The 19,719-nt window shown below is 45.1% G+C and overlaps 1 protein-coding gene across 1 annotated transcript in view; it reads right to left on the bottom strand.

Annotated features, from left to right (window-relative positions):
* Positions 1-3,037, bottom strand: part of SGO2 (shugoshin 2) — a 40,457-nt gene extending 37,420 nt beyond the window's left edge. The window contains exon 1 of the mRNA XM_062189725.1: positions 2,928-3,037. The gene's annotated coding sequence lies outside the window, so the exon portion shown is untranslated. The remainder of the gene's footprint in view (positions 1-2,927) is intronic.
* Between the last annotated feature and the right edge of the window lie 16,682 nt (positions 3,038-19,719).

Raw genomic sequence — 19,719 nt, 5'->3', positions numbered from 1 at the left:
CTGCAGAGGATTTCTCAAATTTCCTGTCATCTGTCTCTGTGCATTTATCTCCTCTCCTGTGGTTATCTGTGTTCCTACCTAGTGCCTGCACTAGATCTCTCGCCTTCTGGCCTTCTCAAGACATCCCTCCAACAACTCTCTCCCTTACATCATCAGATTCTTCCTCCTCCATCGGCTCATTCTCATCAGCGTACAAGCACACTGCTACTCATCGCAAAGAGGGGTAGGGAACCATTTCTCTAAATCTGGAAATTTATTAACATCATTTGCAGGCCATACAAAATTATCAACTGAGAAAATTAGCCCGCCATAGACCTACTGAATTCCCAGTCCTGCCTTGGACTCGGTTGCCTTGGCAGGACCAGCACAAATGATTTTGCAAGCCTTACACGGCCTGCGAGCCAGACGTTCCCAATCTGTGAAAGCAACCGCACTGCTTCCCACTTCACTAGCCTTCCAACTCTCCGCAGAGCTTATCTGTATTCAGTTTCCAATTCTCCCATACACCTACTTCAGTCAGGCTTTCCCTCTCAACACTCCACCAAAACGGCTTTTGCCAAGGTCCCCTATGCCCACTGCTGCTAAATTCTAATGATCAGGGGCCGACGCTGTGGCATAGGGAGTAAAGCCACTGCCTGCAGTGCCCGCATCCTGTGTGGGTGCCGGTTCGAGTCCCAACTCTGCTCCACTTCTGAACCAGCTCTCTGCTATGGCCTGGAAAAGCAGTAGAAGATGGCCCAAGTCCTTGGGCCCCTGCACCTGTGTGGGAGACCTGGAGGAAGCTCCTGGCTCCTGGCTTCAGATCGGCATAATTCCAGTGGTTGCAGCCAATTGGGGAGTGAACCAGCAGATGGAACACCTCTATGCATCTCCTCTCTCTCTGTGTAACTCTGGACTTTCAAGTAAATAAATAAATCTTTAAAAAAAAACCAAAATTCGAGTGATCAATTCTCAGCAGCCTCTGGCATGGTTAGTTTCTCCTTCCTCAAAAATTATCTTTCCTTGGCTTCCAGAACACCATACTCTTGGGGCTTTTTTCCTACCTGACAGTTCTTTCTCAGTTTCTTACAGGTTCTACGCCAGGTTCATTACTTGGACCTCCTCTCTTAGTAGAGGTCCAATACTACTTCAGCTTCATGACTTACAATAACATTCAGATGCCAAATGTATGGTTTGAATCTCTCTCCGGAATGTCCCTGGATTCGTACAGATGACTATTCCATGGTCCACTTGGATATCTAAAATAGATGTATAGGGACCAGTGCTGTGGCCTAGTGGGTAAAGCCACCGCCTGCAGTGCCAGCATCCCATATGGGCGCCGGTTTGAGTCCTGGCTGCTCCACTTTTGATCCAGCTCTCTGCTATGGCCTGGGAAAGCAGTAGAAGAGAGCGTAACTCTGTGGGCCCCTGCTCCCATGTAGGAGACCCAGAGCAAGCTCCTGGCTCCTGGCTTCAGATCAGCACAGCTCCAGCCATTGCAGCCAGTTGGGGAGTGAACCAGCGGTTGGAAGATCTCTCTCTCTCTCTGCCTCTCCTTCTCTGTGTAACTCTTTCAAATAAATAAATAAATCTTTAAAAAAAAATAAAATAGGCATATCAAATTTAACCTGCCCAGGCCTCCCTCACTCAGAGCCTTTCCCTTTTCAGTTAATGGCAATCTATCCTTCCAGCTGCTCAAGCCAAAAATCCGACATCCCAATTTACCCTCACAATATATTCTGAATATGATCACTTCTCAGTGCATCTATTGCTACCAACTCAGACAAGGCACGATCATATTTCACCTGAATTATTGCAATACCCTGTTTTCCTACTTCCATGGCTGTCCTTCCTAAAGTGGATTTGTCTGCACAATCGACAGCTCTCCAATAATTCCCATTTCTCGCCAAAGTCCTTACAATGGTCTAGCTGTTTCTCCATGATCTGCCTTTTCCCCCATCACTCTCCTCAGCTCACGTCCCTCAGGCCACACTGGCCACCACGATCTAAACGTTCCTGGCATACGGCCAGGCACTCTTCACGCTCACGTCCTTTATCTTGGTTATTCACTATTGAGACACCTCTTCAAGGCTCCTCCAAGTGTCACCTTCTTCAAATGTCACCTTCCAAGGACATTTCAAACTGCAACTCCCTCCTCTCGCGTGTCTGATGATCCTTACCCTGCCCTGTTCTTTCCCAGTTGTAAAGACTGCCCAGCCTTCCAGTGTGTCTCTTCCCACCGCGCTGGGCAGATGTTGGGAGGTGTCAAGCAAACAATGCGGAGATGGTTTTAGAAGAGAAGTCTGCAGTGGGGACTAAGTTAAGCTGGGAACCCTCGAACATTCAGGCTCAATACTTCTTCTAGAAGTCTCTCCAAGCAACTTTACATCAACGACCACTACTCCATAGACAGCAGAACACAGAGGCACACAGACACGCCATGAAAACCCCTGCATCTCACACACGCAGTTCCACATCCAATTCTTCTAGAAAACCCGTCGTCCCTCTTTCAGTACCCAAATCCTACCCGACCATGGAGAAGACCCGGCTCCGGTCCCAAGTCCTCCCCAGCCTCCCACCACCCCCTGGCCTCCTCAGAACCGGCGCCCCTCGGCAGAGGGCTCCCTCGAAATCGTCGCCCCGCAGATACCCAAGGCGCGCTCACAGGGGGCTGGAAACTTCCAAAAGCAGAGAGCAGAGCAGCCACGAGGACAGAACTCGCTGCCCTCAGGAGCTGATCTTCGGCGGCTCCCTCCCTCGCCCACCTGGGCGCTCAAATCCCGGAGACAGGAGGCAGCCACTCAGACCCCAAACAAGCACTCCGCCACCCAGCCCCTCTCTGCGAGCCGCCGCGGCCCGGGTCCCGGAGGGCGGGCCGACAGCGCCAGGCACGGACCCCCCGCCAGATCCGGGACAGTCACACCAGGTGTCACAGGTCACTCACTCACCGCTCAGTCAGCGCAGGGCACCACCACCCGGTTCCAGGGGGTCGGCGCGGAGTCGCGGCCGGAGCCGGGTTTAAACTCCGCAGCCGTTAGCGGCTGCCACAGCAGCCAATCAAGTCCCGAGGAGGCAGCGCAGAGGAGCGCGGTTACCAGGAAGTGGGAGGTGGAAGGGGCGGGACTCGTTGCCCGAGCAGGCGGGGGCGTGGCCAGGCGAGCCCGCGGCTGCGCAGAAGCGTGGGCGGGAGCGCCGGGGCGCGGAGCCAGTGGCGTCCCGCTGTCTCCCTGAGCAACCGAGGAAAAGGAAGCGCCCGGCGGAAAAAACCCGACTTCAGGGGCCCGAGGTGTGAAGGCTGGATTGCCGCCTCTTGTCTGTTGCAAGGGTTGTTTCCGAGGTTAGGAGAGCGCCGGGTACGTCTTGCTTCTCAGCTGTGAGCCCAGCATTTTTATTCCGTAGTCACTTGAAAGGCTTCCTCATTTTTACTCCAACTTTCTGAGGGAAAAGCGACAGTGCCATTTCACTGGAAATCCCGGATCTCGTTCAATCTTTGTAAAGCTGAACATGCAAGGATGGCATTTTCCGTTATACCCAACTGCATTCATGCGTTAAAAATAGATCTCTGCTTTCCCAGTTTGCTTAGTTTCTTTTAACAAATGATACACAATTAAAAACAAAATTTTTTAAAAGATTTTATTTTTATAAATTTGAAAGTCAGACTGAGGCCAGCGCTGGGGCGCAGCGGGTTAAAGCCCTGGTCAAGCGCCGGCATCTCATATGGATAACGTTTCGAGACCTGGCTGCTCCACTTCCAGTCCAGCTCTCTGCTACGGCCTGGGAAACCAGTGGAAAATGGCCCACCCAAGTCCTTGGGCCCCTGCACCCGCGTGGGAGACCGGGAAGAAGCTCCTGGCTCCTGGCTTCGGATCGGTGCAGCTCTGGCCATTGGAGCCAATTGGGGAGTGAACCAGTAAATGGAAGATCTCTCTCTCTCCTTCTCTCTCTGCTTCTCCTCTCTCTGTGTAACTCTGACTTTCAAATAAATAAAATCTTTGGGGGAAAAAAAAGCCGATCCAAAGCCAGGAGCCAGGAGCTTCTTCCAGGTCTCCCACATGAGTACAGGAGTCCAAGGACCTGAGCCATCTTCCACTGCTTTCCCAGGCCATAGCTGAGAGCTGGATCGGAAGTGGAGCAGCCGGGACTTGAACTGGCACCCACATGGGATGCTGACTTCGCAGGCACAGAGGATTAACCTGCTGCTGCAGAGCCCCGGCCCCTTAAATTCTTAGATTATCTATTTGAAAGACAGAGCTACAGAGAGAGGGAGAGACTGGGAGAGAGATCTTCCATGTGCTCTTCACTCTCCAGCTGAAGCCGGGAGCTCCATCTAGGTCTCCCACTAGGGTGGCAGGGGCCCAAGCACTTCCGCCATCTTTTGCTGCTTTTCCCAGGCCATTAGCAGGGAGCTGGGTTAGAAATGGAGCATCTGGGACACGAACCAGTGCCCATATGGGATGTCAGTGTCACAGGTGTCTTTACCCACTATGGCTGACACAAAGTGTTTGTAGAAATTATACAGATAGTAAAAATTCCTCTTTGTCATTAGACTGAAAGTGAAAATAGCTTCTTTAGGCCGGCGCTGTGGCTTAACAGGATAGTCCTCCGCCTTGCGGCGCTGGCGCACCAGGTTCTAGTCCTGGTTGGGGCGCCGGATTCTATCCTGGTTGCCCCTCTTCCAGGCCAGCTCTCTGCTGTGGCCCGGGAAGGCAGTGGAGGATGGCCCAAGTCCTTGGGCCCTGCACCCGCATGGGAGACCAGGAGAAGCACCTGGCTCCTGGCTTCAGATCAGCACGATGCGCTGGCCGCAGCAGCCATTGGAGGGTGAACCAACGGCAAAAAGGAAGACCTTTAAAAAAAAAAAAAAGAAAAGAAAATAGCTTCTTTTTTATTATTATTATTTTTTTTATTTTTTGACAGGCAGAGTGGACAGTGTGAGAGAGAGAGACAGAGAGAAAGGTCTTCCTTTTCCGTTGGTTCACCCTCCAATGGCCGCCGCGGTTGGTGCCCTGCGGCCGGCGCACCGCGCTGATCCGATGGCAGGAGCCAGGTGCCTCTCCTGGTCTCCCATGGGGTGCAGGGCCCAAGCACTTGGGCCATCCTCCACTGCACTCCCTGGCCACAGCAGAGAGCTGGCCTGGAAGAGGGGCAACCGGGACAGAATCTGGTGCCCCAACCGGGACTAGAACCCAGTGTGCTGGCGCCGCAAGGCGGAGGATTAGCCTAGTGAGCTGTGGCGCTGGCCAAGAAAATAGCTTCTTTAATCGATGTTTTGATGATTTATACATAATGCAATCAACTTGTCAATTTTTTTGTTCATTTGGGGACATTTGAGAATCACAACTTTCCATTTTACTTCAAATAATCTACAAATGATGCAAAACATGCTTTTGAGTAAAAACCTTGTATTCTGATATATTGCAAGATTGGTCTCCAAACAGATCTGATTATGTAAATCTTGTATAAGTAGGAAAGTAACGATTGGTCGACTGCTAAAATTACAAAGTATAGTACAATTGAAAACTTCAATAATGGTGGTTTAGGATGTAATCTGCTAGATATAGAAATTTCCAGTTACCTGGGAGTTAGCTGTCACTATATCTTATTTACTCAGCCTGACACATTAAATTCTCAATATATGTCTTAAGTTTCTTTAATGAACCTTCTCATGGCTGTGCCATTAAATGGTTATTTAATTTTGACCAAGTCAATCTCTCTGGGTTTCTGTTTCCTCATTTGTAAAATGAAGGTTGATAACAACTTGCAATGTATTTTTATGATGATGACAATCAAGCCAAATAGACCCTTTTGTTCAAATACACTAATATCGCTTTCTTCCCAACTGGTTCATTTTGTAGCTGCAGCTTCCAAAGTAAATAGAACAGGGAGACAGGAAAATCAGAGGCAGGAAAAGTTAAAATTTTATCATGATTTGAATACCGACGCCTCTTTAAAAAAAAATAATTCAGGACTATTTCAGAGCCATTGAGAGTTTCTAAGTACTTTCTAAGATGTAAAAAATTTCTCAAACTCTAAATTTACATTTCTTAAAAATATGAATTCTTTACATCATAAATCTAGAAAGTATAATTAACTGGATCTAATTTAACCTGCTCTGAGTTTGCTTTCTGGTCATTTGCTTCTTGGTATAATATGGGTGAAGGCAAGAGCCCTGGGTAAGGAAACTGAGGACACAGTTAGGGATAGCCCAGCACTTAGCTGTGTGTTCCTTGCTTCAAGCTCCTCATTGATAAAATAAAACCAATTCACATCATTACTGTTCTGTTGTGATGCTCTCCTACAGTGCACCTGATTTTGTGACTCTCCCTCTGATCCGTTACTCTTAACGCTTATTCTCTTCTTATTTGCTCTACTTAAGGATAGATTCCTGTCGGTTAAAATTTGATTGTCCTGATTCACACACCAAAAAAGGGAGAGCAGGAAAGGAAGGAGAAAAAGGCAAACTACCAACACCACCACCAACAAAAATCCTGCAAATCAATAAACCAGTAAAATAAACTAGAAGTAATGTACACAAACTTTATTAAACCATAGACATCTGGTCTTCTGTACCAATCTGGCAGGTTGAATTGGACCAGGGAAAACTAACCCACGCTGATAGAAGCAGGAAAATTATATATATTGATATAGATATATAGTATGTATATGTATAAATGTTATATATATATATATATATATATATATATATCTTGATGGTTTACAGCATTTTGGGAGAGGCTAGTGATTTAGGCTTGGAAAAAAAGGGGGCCGCAGTCATGTTGCTAAAACACCCTGTGAGACAGCTGCTAATCTTGCACAGTCCACAGTAGATGCTGCTGTTAGGACTGCCCACCAGGGGGCGTAACTGCACCACAGTTCCCCGCTTGGCATTGCCATGTCTAAGTGATCAAGCCTGAACTGTGTGCTGCAAAGCCTAGCTGCAAGGGAGTCCCTTGTCTGCCTTTTATTTACTCCTTAAAAACGTCTTAGTGAGGCACAGTCTCTGCTTCCCATCTAGACTCATACAGTGAGGAATTCCCCAGGAAACCCATTGTGAACCAGGCAGCAAGGGCTCATTGCCATAGTTTATGCAACTTTCAATACCATTTTCTTTCAGACTCCCTGTTGCGCCTGGTGAGGCATAGGTTCTAATCATAACAGCAGCAGATAACATGTATCAAGTGCTCACGGTGTCCTGGGCACTGCCTTGAGCCCTATAAATGCAGCTGGAAGACCTAGCAAGAGCAGCGCCCTCCCCCCCGGAAGTTTGACCTGTGGGCAGTCATTCCTGCACAGCAGGTGGAGATGACAGCAGAGGATTCTTTGAAGGGAAACTGAGAAGTGGCAATGGCTACAGGAGCATGCAGGTGGCTGTGGGAGTTTGTCATGGTTTTTTTTTTTTTTTTTTTTTTTATAGCCTGGGGGAAGGAGCTAGTGGAGAGGGAGAGCAGATGATGTGGGAAGGAGGTGAGTGGTGCTGGAGCAGTATTCTGTGGATCCAGAGTTTGGAACAAGGGCTAGGCCAATGCTGAAGGCTCACTTCTTCCTCCGAGGCAGGAAAAAGAAGAAAGACCAGACATTGTGGGCGTAAATGAGTTTGCCAATGACAGTACTTTGTAAGCTTTCAAATTCATACAGCTATCAATGACCACTTTAACATATTTGCTTCCTTAAAATACTGTCTGTGCTTAAAATTTTTTGATACTCTAATTTTAGTAAAAACTGAGGTCAGAGACATTATTTATACATGAACCAAAACTTCGTTATCTCCTATAAACAATTTCTCCCACAGAATGAAAGAAATCATTAGTTTGTGCCTGAAGATCCCGGCTGTTACTCTCTCAGCACAGAGATAGGGCCTCCTAAGAAGCAGTTAATCATGGAAGAAAATATGAAGCACTGGTTTTGAAGGGGGGTTGCCTGTCCGCCAGTGAACTCCAGAATTTGTGAGGGAAAAGATAACTACACATAGATTCATAGTCCTCCTAACGTACAACGAAATTTAGATAACGAACATAAATCAACCCAAATAAGCTCATTGAATCATGATTATCTTACAGGGCTACTATTATTTGACTGTTACCTGTCATTGGCAGCACATGACTATGTATATAAACACACCTATCTCTATATTTCTACTTGTCCTTATCTACCTATCACTGTTTATCGTTTCCTATTTCTCTTCATGCATTTCACATCAGTATTTCCAGTTCCGAGTGACCGCCACATTTTAGCCTTTTACTTTCAGTGTACATACTGCCTTTCCAACAGTGAGAGAGCTCGTTCTCCTGTTCTCCTTATATGCAATATGTTTACTTCTCGTTCTGTCCTAGAACATACAAAAAGTAGTTTCAGAATTGCTAACCTTGAAAACTTGACTAACTAGAGTTGAATTTTTTTTTGCTCTTCTTTTTTTATCTTTCACTTAAAGATTTTTGTAACCACATATTGTGCTCTGAAGGTACTTCAGTATGGTTATTTGAATGACTCATATAATGAGGTTTTGTTTTGTTTGTCACAGTTAGGATTCTCCTCCCATTTTTATATGTATATACGTATGTTTGTATGTTTTTACTCCTATGGATATTGGTGCATGAAACATTAACTAGTTTCAGTAGTCAGAAGTTTATTTATTTTCAAAATGGTCATTCTCTTTTTCTATCCCTTTCTCACTGCCCCTTGCTCACCACCTGTATAACTTCCCTGCTGCCACTGTGACAATAGCCATAAATTTGGTGGTGCCGAGTAACAGAAATTTATTCTCTTTGTAGTTCTGCAGGCCAGAAGTAGGAGCTAGGTCTTATGAGGCTAAAACCACGGTGTTAACAAGGATGTGCACCTTCTGGTTCTAGAGGAGAGAGGACCTGTTTCCTTGTCTTTTCCAGTATCCGGAGCTGTGTTTCTCCACTCCTTGGCTCAGGGCCCCTTCCTCCACTTCCAAAAGGAGCTAGATAACATCCCTCTGGTTCTGCTCCTACCACATGGCCTTCTCTTTTACATGCAGTCAGTCTCCTTCCTGCTTCTTACAGGATACTTGTGATTACACTGGGGTCTCCTGGACAATTCTAGATAATATCTCTCTCTCAAGATTCTTAACCACCTCTGCAAATATCCTTATAGGATACCATATACGGTACCATTCACAGGGTCTGGGGACTGGGACCCAAATATCCTTGGTGATTTGTTCTTCAGCCGAAAGCACCACCCAGTCCCCACTTGGTTCCTCTGGAGAACTAATCTAACAATTTCTGGTTCATGTTCTCTGTGTTTCTGTTGGCACAAATTATCAGATACGTGTATATTTTCTCATTTCCCATTTTTCCTTATGCAAAAGATGACATACTATAAAAATGTTTTCATTTCATGCTCTTCACTAAGCAACACATCCTGGAAATCATTTTATAGTTCATAGAAAGTGATCTCATTTTTAAGAGCTAGCTTTCTTTCTTTCTTTCTTTCTTTCATTAATTAATTACAACTGAATAGCACTCTATTGTGTCAGTGCACCATAGTCTATTTATTTATTTATTTGAAAGACAGAGTGACAGAGAGAGACAGGGAAGGACAGAATGGGAAGGAAAGAGAGAGAGAGGAAAGAGAGACTTCCATCTTCTGGTTCACTCCCCAAATGGTAGCAATGGCTGGGGATGAGCCAAGGTCAATCTAGGAGCCTAGAGATCTATCTGAGTCTCCCAGGAGGGGAGCAGAGTCGCAAGGCTTGGGTCATTTCTGTTGGCCATGTGCAAACACAGCAAGAAGGCAGCTATTTGCATGCCAGTAACAAAGCCTTCAGTAGAAAGCAGGTTTCCTAGAACCTTGCTTTTGGACCTCCAAATTTAAGAGAAATATATTTCACTTGCTTAACACAATGAGACTATGGTATTTTGCTGTGTGTGTGTCTGAATCTACTTTTTTTGATATATTTCTATAATGGGTTTTTCATCCCCCCCCCTCAATTTTTAAGTTATTCGTCTGAAATATTTGTTGCAAATATTTTCTTCCAATTTGTAATTTGTCTTTTATCTTTATTTATTTATTGCTGCTAGTCAAAAGTTTATTAAACACTGTCAAATTTGTACATTTTACTTATGGCAATCGCATTTTGAGTCATAAAAGAAAATAGAAAAATCATACACAGCTTATTCTAGTATTTATGTGGTCCTGGTTGACATTTATATTTCTGGTCTGTTTGGAGTTCATTCTTGATAGTGGTATGAGATAAGAATCTAATTTTGTCTTTTTCCAAATGGCAAACTTGTTGTCTCACCAATATTTATTTACTTTTTTTAAAAGATCTATTCCTTTGTTTGAAAGGCAGAGTCACCGAGAGAGAGAGAGAGAGAGAGAGAGAGAGAGAGAGAGAGAGAGATCTTCCATATGCTGGCCCAGCCCCAGGATGGCTGCAATGGCCAGAGCTGCGCTGATCCGAAGCCAGGAGCCAAGAGCTTCTTCCACTTCAAACACTTGGGCCACTTTTTTCACTGCTTTCCCAGGCCATTAGCAGAAAGCTGTATGGAAGAGGAGCAGCCAGGACTCCAACCGAGGCTCATATGAGATGCCGGCACCACAGATGGAGGCTTAGCCTACTATGCCACAGTGCTGGCCTCTGGAATTGTCTTCTAAATTTCAATGTTGGTTTGTTAATTGCTACTGTCAGATATATAAAGGTGAGTATTTGGTGCAGAATGATGATGCCCTCGGGATGCTCACATCCCACACTGCAGTACCACAGTTTGAGTCCTAGCTCCACTCCTGACCCCAACTTCAAGCTTTCTGTGTTTCACACAAAGTATGAAGTTTGTTCTGTTTTTTCAAGAGACTTGCCATGCTCTGGCCTATTTCTAGTTTGTTGGGTGTTATGATCATGAAGGGATGTTTTTTGTGTGTGTAAGTTTACTTATCTGATAAATGATAAATCAATGTTAGGGTTCAATTCTTGATGAGAAACCAACTTTTTTTTTTTTCAAAGATTTATTTATTTATTTGAAAGGCAGAATTACAGAGAGAGAGAGAGAGAGAGAGAGAGAGAGAGAGAGATATCTTCCATCTGCCGGTTCATTCCCTAGATGGCCGCAACGGCTGGAGCTGTGCCAATGCGAAGCCAGGAGCCAGAAGCTTCTTCCAAGTCTCCCACGTGGGTACAGGGTTCCAAGGACTTAGGTCATCCTCCACTGCCCTCCCAGGCCACAGCAGAGAGCCAGACCGGAAGTGAAGCAGCAGGAACCTGAACCGGGGCCCACATGGGACGCATGCCACAGCTCTGGCCCCAACCAGTATTTATTAAAATATCCTTTTCCAGCTGGCGCTCTGGCTCACTAGGCTAATCCTCCGCCTGCAGCGCCGGCACCCCGGGTTCTAGTCCTGGTTGGGGCACTGGATTCGGTCCCGGCTGCTCCTCTTCCAGTCCAGCTCTCTGCTGTGGCCTGGGAGTGCAGTGGAGGATGGCCCAGGTGCTTGGGCCCTGCACCCGTGTGGGAGACCAGGAGGAAGCACCTGGCTCCTGGCTTCGGATCAGCCACTTGGGGGGTGAACCAACGGAAAAAAGAAGACCTTTATCTCTGTTTCTCTCTCTCTCACTGTCTAACTCTGCCTGTCCAAAAAAAAAAAAAAAAAATCCTTTTCCCTAGTTATTTGAGATAAGATCTTTATTAAATATACTAAATTTCCAAATGAATTTATTTCTGGGACTCGTTTTCATCCTACTGGTCTATTTTTCTATTCATGGACCACGTATATTGAGTAGATAAACAAACTGATTTATAGTATATGTTAACGAACTGGTCAGGCTAGGCTTTGCCTATGGATTTTTCTTTTTATTGTTTTCATGGCTATTTTTCATGTTTATTTTCCATATGAACTTCAATAGTAGCTTGTCTGGTCCCATTAAAAAGAAAAAAAGCCTGCTAGTGTTTTAAAAATTCGTTATTTATTTGAGAGGTGGAGAGACAGAGAGGCAAAGGGAGAGTTCCCATCCATGGGTGCACTTCCCAAGTACCCTCAACACCCGGTCCCAGAGCCAGGGTAACAATCCAAGTCTGCCACACGGATGGCAGGAACTGGTTACTTTAGTGGTCACCACTGCCTCCCAGGGTCTGCGTTGGTGGGAAGCTGGAGGCCCGGGCCAGAGCCGGGCACTGAACCCAGGTGCTCTGATGTGGGATGTGGGCTTCTGAACGACTCGGGCTAAATGTTCACACTCACCTGTTGATATTTTTAATGAGACTGTATTCATTTAATAAGTTAACATAGAGATAACATATATTTCTGATGTTAAGGAACATTTTTTCATATGTTTAACTCTATTTTTATATCTTTCAGGGATGCTTTCAACTTTTTCTCATATGAGGTTTGCACTTCTCTTGATAACTTTGTTTTAAGGCATTTAATCTTCTTTGTTAAGTAAATCTAGCCATAGAATCTACATTATGCTTATGACACTTAGAGGTGCTTATTCCCTTTAGTTTTTTGTTTTTTCTGATACTGATTCCATTTTGTACTAAAGGAATGTATTGAAGGTCTCTGTTAGAAGGGTATTTCTACCAGTATTTCTTTGTTGTGTCGTATACAGTTTGTGCTTTACAAAGTTTTCTGCTGAGTTATTTGGTGAATAGAATTCATACCCATTACATAACCATTGTGATTTGTGATGTTAAATCATATATTTCTCTCTGAAGTTAGTCACTTTAAGTTTTGCATTCCATCTTCATTATCTGAGTTATTTGCCTGCCTTTCTCAATGCTCCTCATTACAAATTCATTTGATTGCATTTTCCCTGAAAATTTTGCAACATGCTCTTCATTTCTTCAATGGCTTTTTTTAAAAACATTTTTCCTTGAGTTGAATATACTCTTTTTATTTCCTCCTGTTTTTGTTTATTTCTATTTTAAACTTCTAGTTCAAGATGTTTTTAATATTCCTAAATTCTTCCTGAGGATATTTACTTCACTTGGGAGTTTATGTCATAGTTTTCTTTTGCGTTGGTTCTTTATTGGGAGAGAGGAGGGAGCACTTTTCATTAAAATGAAGTAGCCCTGTCTTCTTCTTGTACTAGAGTTCTATGTGTTTGCTCTGCTTTGGCTGTAATAGTGCGATTTCTGTATTGACCAGCTCATGAGATGTGCAGGTATCTAACTAAGCGTCATTTCTGGAAGCACCTGTGAGGGTATATCTGGAAGATTAGCGTCTGAATCAGTCAGCTGAGTACATCGCCCTCCGCAGCGTGAGTGGGTGTCATGAAATTCTCTGAGGGCCTGAAAGGAACAAGAAGGTGAAGGAAGGGTGGGCTTTCCGGCTCTCCGCCTGGCTGCTGAGCCGGCACCTGCTCTCCACACGCCCATGGCACTCCCAGCTTGAGGCCTTCAGAGAAGAATCTCTAGAGTAGACTCTGCAGCTCTCAGGCCTTTGGACCATATTACTGTCCTTCCTGGGTGACAGGTGACAGATCCTGGGGCTTCTCACCCCCTTAATCATGTGGCCAATGCCTTCTTTTATCCATCTATCTATCTATCCATCCATCTGTCCATCCATCCACCCACCCATCAAACCACCTATCCTATTGGTCTGTTCCTCTGGAGAACCATGACCTGTTCATTTCAACGATTTAACGTGGGTTACAACATTCCAAATTCAAGAGTGCTCTCTTCTGCAGTGAAATACTGTTTCTTCAAGGGTGGTTCTTGTATCCACATGTGTGCCTCTGCACCTGTCTGCACACACTCAAGTCCGTGTGTAAATTGCACATTTTCAAAGCTTTTTTAACTTTGGCTTCACTGGACACTAAAATTTCTTTAATCTTCTTTTCCTCATCACCAAGCTCCAAAGAGTGCCTCTCCATTCCTTTTTTTCTTCTCCTGCGTTTCCAGAAGAAATGTATCTCATAGATTGCCATCATGAACCACGTGCACGTCTGTATGTGGAGTAAGTGCTGTCATCTACTAAGACTCTTCTCCGGTATTTATCACGTAGAGCGGGCTTTCGCTTCGTCGCTGACTGTATCAGATCCGTCATAGGCTTGCCGGCACTTCTTTTTCTCTCTTGCGTGTATTTTCTCCGGGCTGCTCTTCATCCCAGTTAAAGTTCGTGGCAGGAGCCTGGATCGCAGCTTGCTGAGATTTGGTGTTTGGTTTTTACTTCCAGCTGTTGTGAAGTCTGGTTGTCTCTTTTACTTATGCAGGTAGCATGGGTTTCATGTACTTTTATTTATTATTTTGTCATTCTGTATCATCGTTTCAGAGGTTGTGTTAGGAGGTTCATGTTTATGTACCTAGAGCTGAGCTGCTATTTCCTTGGCTGTTTAGACATTCTTCTACCAGTGTCATTTTGGTAGGGTTATGCACACCACACTGGATATTTTTTTAAAAAAACTATTCCAGCTCATTTAGATTTTGTAAATAAAAAAATCAACCAGACTCCTCTTGTTCTCATACTTTGTCTTGGGTTTGAGAGAATGCTTTGTCTATGGGTTTCTGAGGAATCTTTCCCCAGAGTATGATTACAAAGTTATTTATTTGGGGCCAGTGCTGTGGCCCAGAGGGCAAAGTTTGAGTCCCATCTGCTCCACTTCTGATCCAGCTCTCTGCTATGGCCTGGGAAAGCAGTGGAAGATGGCCCAAGTGCTTGGGCCCTTGCACCCACATGGGAGACTTGGAAGAAGCTCCTGGTTCCTGGCTTCAGATCAGCCCAGCTCTGGCCATTGCGGTCATTTGGGGAGTGAACCATTGGATGGAAGACCCCCTGCCCCTATCTTTCTGCCTTTCAAATAAATAAATAAATCTTTAAAAAGCAAGTTATTTCTTTTTCCTCAACAATAACGAGTTCTTCTCTATCTCACCTTAGGGAGAACATGAGGGGCCCAGCCTTGAGCTGAATCAGGTCTGGGCTAGGACTCTGACTCACATGATAGTTTCTTTCCTTTCCCCTCAAGCTCCCACACAGGAGAGTCGGGATTATCCTTTATGTCCACAAAAGCTGCAGCAGGGTGTGGTCATTCAAAAAGGCTCCCGCATGCTGTGCTTCCTGTGAGGCCCTCCCTTTTCCCCAGTCCACCACACTGATGGAATCGAGAGCAGCCGGAGTGGAAGTACCAATGCTGGTGAGCTCAATGTCTAGCGGAGGGCTGAGCTTTGCATTAACACATCACTAGGACTTCTCTCCTCATGTCTCGGGCTCCTGTTTATCGTGATTACTCCCACAGCCCCAGTTCCCCAAGTTGTCCACTGTCACACATTCCCGCATTGCTCAAATGTCCATTATTCTGAGCCCACCACTCACTCTTCCCATTACTTCCAAACACCTCCACCAGACTCTTTAATTCCCTTGTATATGTTACTTCACTTTTGTTTTTGTTTTAGTGAATCCTGCCTGTACCCAGAGGTCCTGTTTCCACTGTAACTTTCTCCAGTGGAAACTGTTTTCCCTTCTAGTTCCTACATATACCAGAGCCAGGCGGGGGCGGGGTCCTCTTTTCTCATTAGTGTTTCCAAAAAGCTTTTCCTTCTTTGTCTTCCTAAGCCCTAGGTAACTTTAACTCCAGGCATACATCTGGGTAGAGTATCTCTCCTTTTCTCCTCAATGTAGTTTTCTAAGACAGTTTGGATCATCAGTTATCAATGACATTAGCTTCTGTTTCATTGTCTTTATATACCTACTTCCTTCTTATTCATGTTTTCATCTATGGGGATCACTCGTCTTGCAAGTTAGCTTGCCATTCCCTTAAACTTTTCAACTCATTGGCTTTTCTTCCATCCCAGAATCTTGCCGTTACAGTCATTGAATGATCTCTGGAATCTTGAATTTGAGGATTGCACCCTCTGACCATCAACTTCAGTCCTTCGGTCTTACTTACTCTAATATTCTTATTTGAATAATTTCTCCACCTCACTGAGACTTATAATATGTTAATTTCACTACATTTTCACTCTCTTTCATGTCTTTTATGCATTTACTTCCATCCTTACCCAGCTTGGAGTCCATCGTGATAACTGATCACTTACAAATATATTCTACCCTGTTGCCCTGTCTCTTGTGTTTTGTTACTTGGTTGAATCCCAACCACAGGTAGTCTGATTGTCTACTTTCTCAGGACATACACTGAACCAATTGCATGTTGCTGGATAAAAGTTACATAGCCAGGATGATGTGTTTGTCATCCATATGATAATGATTAAAATCTTCAAATGGACACTCATCCCTTCCTGGAAATCCTGCTATATTCCTGAAGAAAGTTTGCTTTTCAATTTCTCAAGGGAAATAATTCATTCTTTACCCCCATTCTCCAAATCTTTTTCTTTCCTCATCTTCTTTTTGTTAGGCGCTGAACTTGCTTTAGTCTAAATTGAGAAAGCAGAAGCCATCTGATCAAAATGTCCTCTTCTTCCCACCAGGAAATCAACCAAGCTGCCTGAACTCAAGTTTATCTTTGCTTTGTGCTGATCAAAGAGCAATCCCGCCACTTGTGCCCTGGCCCTAGCACCCTCTTGCTTTGTCAAGTATTTCATTCTTTCAGTTGCCTCCTTTTCCACCTGCATCATCAACCTCTAACTATTGGGCCACTTCCACTAGCATAACCTGCTCGTGATTCTCACCCTAAAACTCCTTTCTCTGGCTCTCTTTCCTCAGCAAGGCCCTGCTTCTCTATGTTTCACAGTAAGTCTTCTCTAGAGAGTTCTAGCCAGTCTCTCACTTCCCATTCCTTCTGCAATCCACTTTTATCTGGGTTTGCATCTTCGCTACAGCACTGCCTTAGATCTTGGCAAGGTCACCAGGAGCTCCCACATTACAAAATTTAATGGGTAATTGACATAAGTGACACCCTGTCTTCTTGGTTCCTATAACTCCATGCTCTCCTGGCTCCCCTCACCCCCACCCCATTCCAATTGGTTTTTCCTTCTGGTCCTGAACTCTACATGTTGGAGTCCATGTTTCACCCTGTTTCATTTTTTTTATCTGCTATTTCTGCAGATAATCTTGCTGGGTCCTGGTTGGGGGCCTTGCTCCACAGACTTATTGCTCAATGTGGAAATAAAGAGAAGAGTCTGAGAGAGAGAGTGCAAAAATCAAAGTGAGTTTATTTGCAATAGATGACAAAAGCTCCTCTGTGGAGAACGTGTCCCAGAGCTGGGAGTCCCTTGCCCCAGCGTGGCTTGTCTCTTTTTATGTTATTTCCTTCTTTCTCCCCCTTCTCTGACATACTGGCCCTCCACCTAGTGCCTGCAGTGGGGTTCCTATTTGGATCGGCTCTCCCACCTCTGTCCACTAGCATGGAAGGGGTGGGAAATTGGATTCTCCAGAAGGGCAGAATTTCCCGGAAAAAAAGGTCTACTCTTTTTTCTAACCTTACCTCCGGGGCCCTCTTTTCCTACAATCTCATCCAGTCTCATTGCTTTACATGCTTTTAGCTTCCAAATTTATACCTTTAGCAAGGAACTTTGTTCTTGAACTCCAGATACACTCAATTGCTATTCAATCTATTTGGATGTCTATAAGACATCTACCCCAAATGCAACATCTGGTCTTTTCCTTCAAACTGATCCTGCTGTTATTCACCCTCTCAGTAAATTCACCACCATTCAGTTACTCAAGCCAGCAATTTTTAGGTAATCTTGCATTCCCCTATTTTCTTTATGTGGCACCCATGAACACATACCTTTCAGATCCTTACCTGCAGGGATCATTACTGACTGAGAGCCCTAGCTACTGTGCTTCGAAATCTATCACCATGTTCTGGGCTGCACTTCCATTGATTGCTCCCAGCCAGCAACTGAACATAGCAGGGATACAAAGGACTCCTCTGCTGGGGGACTTTGACTTGAACATTCCCCATTGACTTTGCTGAAATTTTCTTGGAACGGTGTCATATTTATGGCTTTCCCCAGCCTTCCTTTCCTGCACAAGGGCTGAACCCACCTAATGTCTCTCCCAGTTCCCTTCAGATGCCTCCCTATGATTCTCTTACAGCTACAATGACTCTCCCATGTCTAATCCGATCTCGTGTGCTTCTCAAAGGACCTCAGCAAGCACCTAATAGTGATCCACAGGAAACAGCTCACAGTGAGCCTTTGGAAAACTTGATGTCATCTCTTCATCCATCCACTTCTGTTTATCATGATCACCACTCAGGCAGAGCTGTGACTACCCCAGTCCATTCCATCACAGTGATTTTTTTTTTTTTTAATAGTGAGCCATTGTGCCACGTCCCTGCTTAACACTGCTCATGACTTCCCGTTATGATTATGCTTTAAAATCTGTTCTCTCTTTTCAACCTCATGTCAGATCACTTTGTGATAGGCTCATCGAGCTTCAGCCATACATATGTCCTTTGTCTTCCTACAAATTTCCAAGTCCTTTTCTGCCCCAGGGCCTTTCCACTAGCTCTTCCTCCTTCACACTCTTTCTCCATCTCTTCAGAAGATGGGCTCATTCTCATCCTTAGCTCTGAACTTATCAGCAAGGACCTGTCCACTCCAGCTATCATCTCCTTGCAACATTATCCTGACTCTCTTCCCACCTATAGCAATTATCACTGCAAATATTTCACTTCGGATCTATTTCTCCCACTTGAATATGGAAGGGCATAGACTGCCATTTGCTTTTTGTGTGGCTCCTGTTTTAAGAATTGTTTTTATGTATTTTAGTGTTTGAAAACTGAATATTTTGTGACACATGCCAGTTATGTGGAATTCAAATTTTAGTGACCATAAATGAAGCTGGAACACCGGAATGCTTGCTCATTTATGTACTGTTTATCCCTGCTTTCACACAGCAGCAGTGTGGATCAGTTGTATACGGCCTGCAAATCCTAAAATATTTACAGAGCAAATCTTCTGACTGCTGAATGAGGTGCATGGCTCAGTGACACTGTTTTGTCCAATCCTTCACTCCCAGTGCCTTGTCTATAGTTAGAGCTCAATGACCACAGATTGAAAAATCCTTACCTGTCTCCCAAGGTGATTAACATCAGCGGCTGTGGATGGGTTTACCTGTCCTCGGCTCTTTCCCTTCTAAGACCAAGCCACTGGAATCAGAAACCAATTAGTTTTGACTGGGGAAGCACCTTGCATAAAAGGACTGTTTTACTCCTCTTGAAATAGCTAGCAAAGTCCCCTCTACAAGGTGGGGTGCAGCAGGAACCCGAAATAACTCTTATGGGGTTTATTGTTAAGAGAAAAAATCAAGCAGTGCATGCAAAGGACTTAACATGGTGACATCTTTACAAAAGTGTTCAAGAAACATTTGGTCTCGCTTCCGTTTTTCTTATAACAGGAATAAAAGTATTATCACCTTGTGCAGGGTTGTCACACAGACTATTAAACAAGAATGTTCTGGATGAAAAAGACTTTGTAAACCACAAACACCATCCAAACGGATTTCTCCAAGTACCACGAACCTCAGCACTGAGTGGCTCTCTTCGGAGGGAATGAACCTGACTCGGAAGTGCTTCGCGTTGACCCTGCACAGTCACAGTCTCTGTGATCTTTTCTTCTACAAAAGCAGCCTCTGGGTGGACATGACTGCCCCTCGTGGAAGACCCCTCCCACTCCCGCCCCCGTCCACCCGCCCACCCCAGGTGCCCCAGGGGCGGCAGGACCGGCTCGGGGGCGGGGCGCGGGCGGGGCGGGGCGTGGCCTGGGCGGGGCCTCTTTCTCTGCGCAGCCGTCGCCGCCGGGCCGGGCCGCACGGGGGAGCCGCTGGGCGCGCTCTGTTCCCCGAGTTGCCGAGCAGCCGCGTCGGCGCTCACTTCCGCGT

The sequence above is a fragment of the Lepus europaeus genome, chromosome 1, assembly GCF_033115175.1.
Source record: "Lepus europaeus isolate LE1 chromosome 1, mLepTim1.pri, whole genome shotgun sequence".
Lineage (NCBI taxonomy): Eukaryota > Metazoa > Chordata > Mammalia > Lagomorpha > Leporidae > Lepus > Lepus europaeus.
The sequence above is the reverse complement of the archived record's forward strand: the minus strand, read 5'-3'. Positions and strand labels throughout refer to the sequence as shown.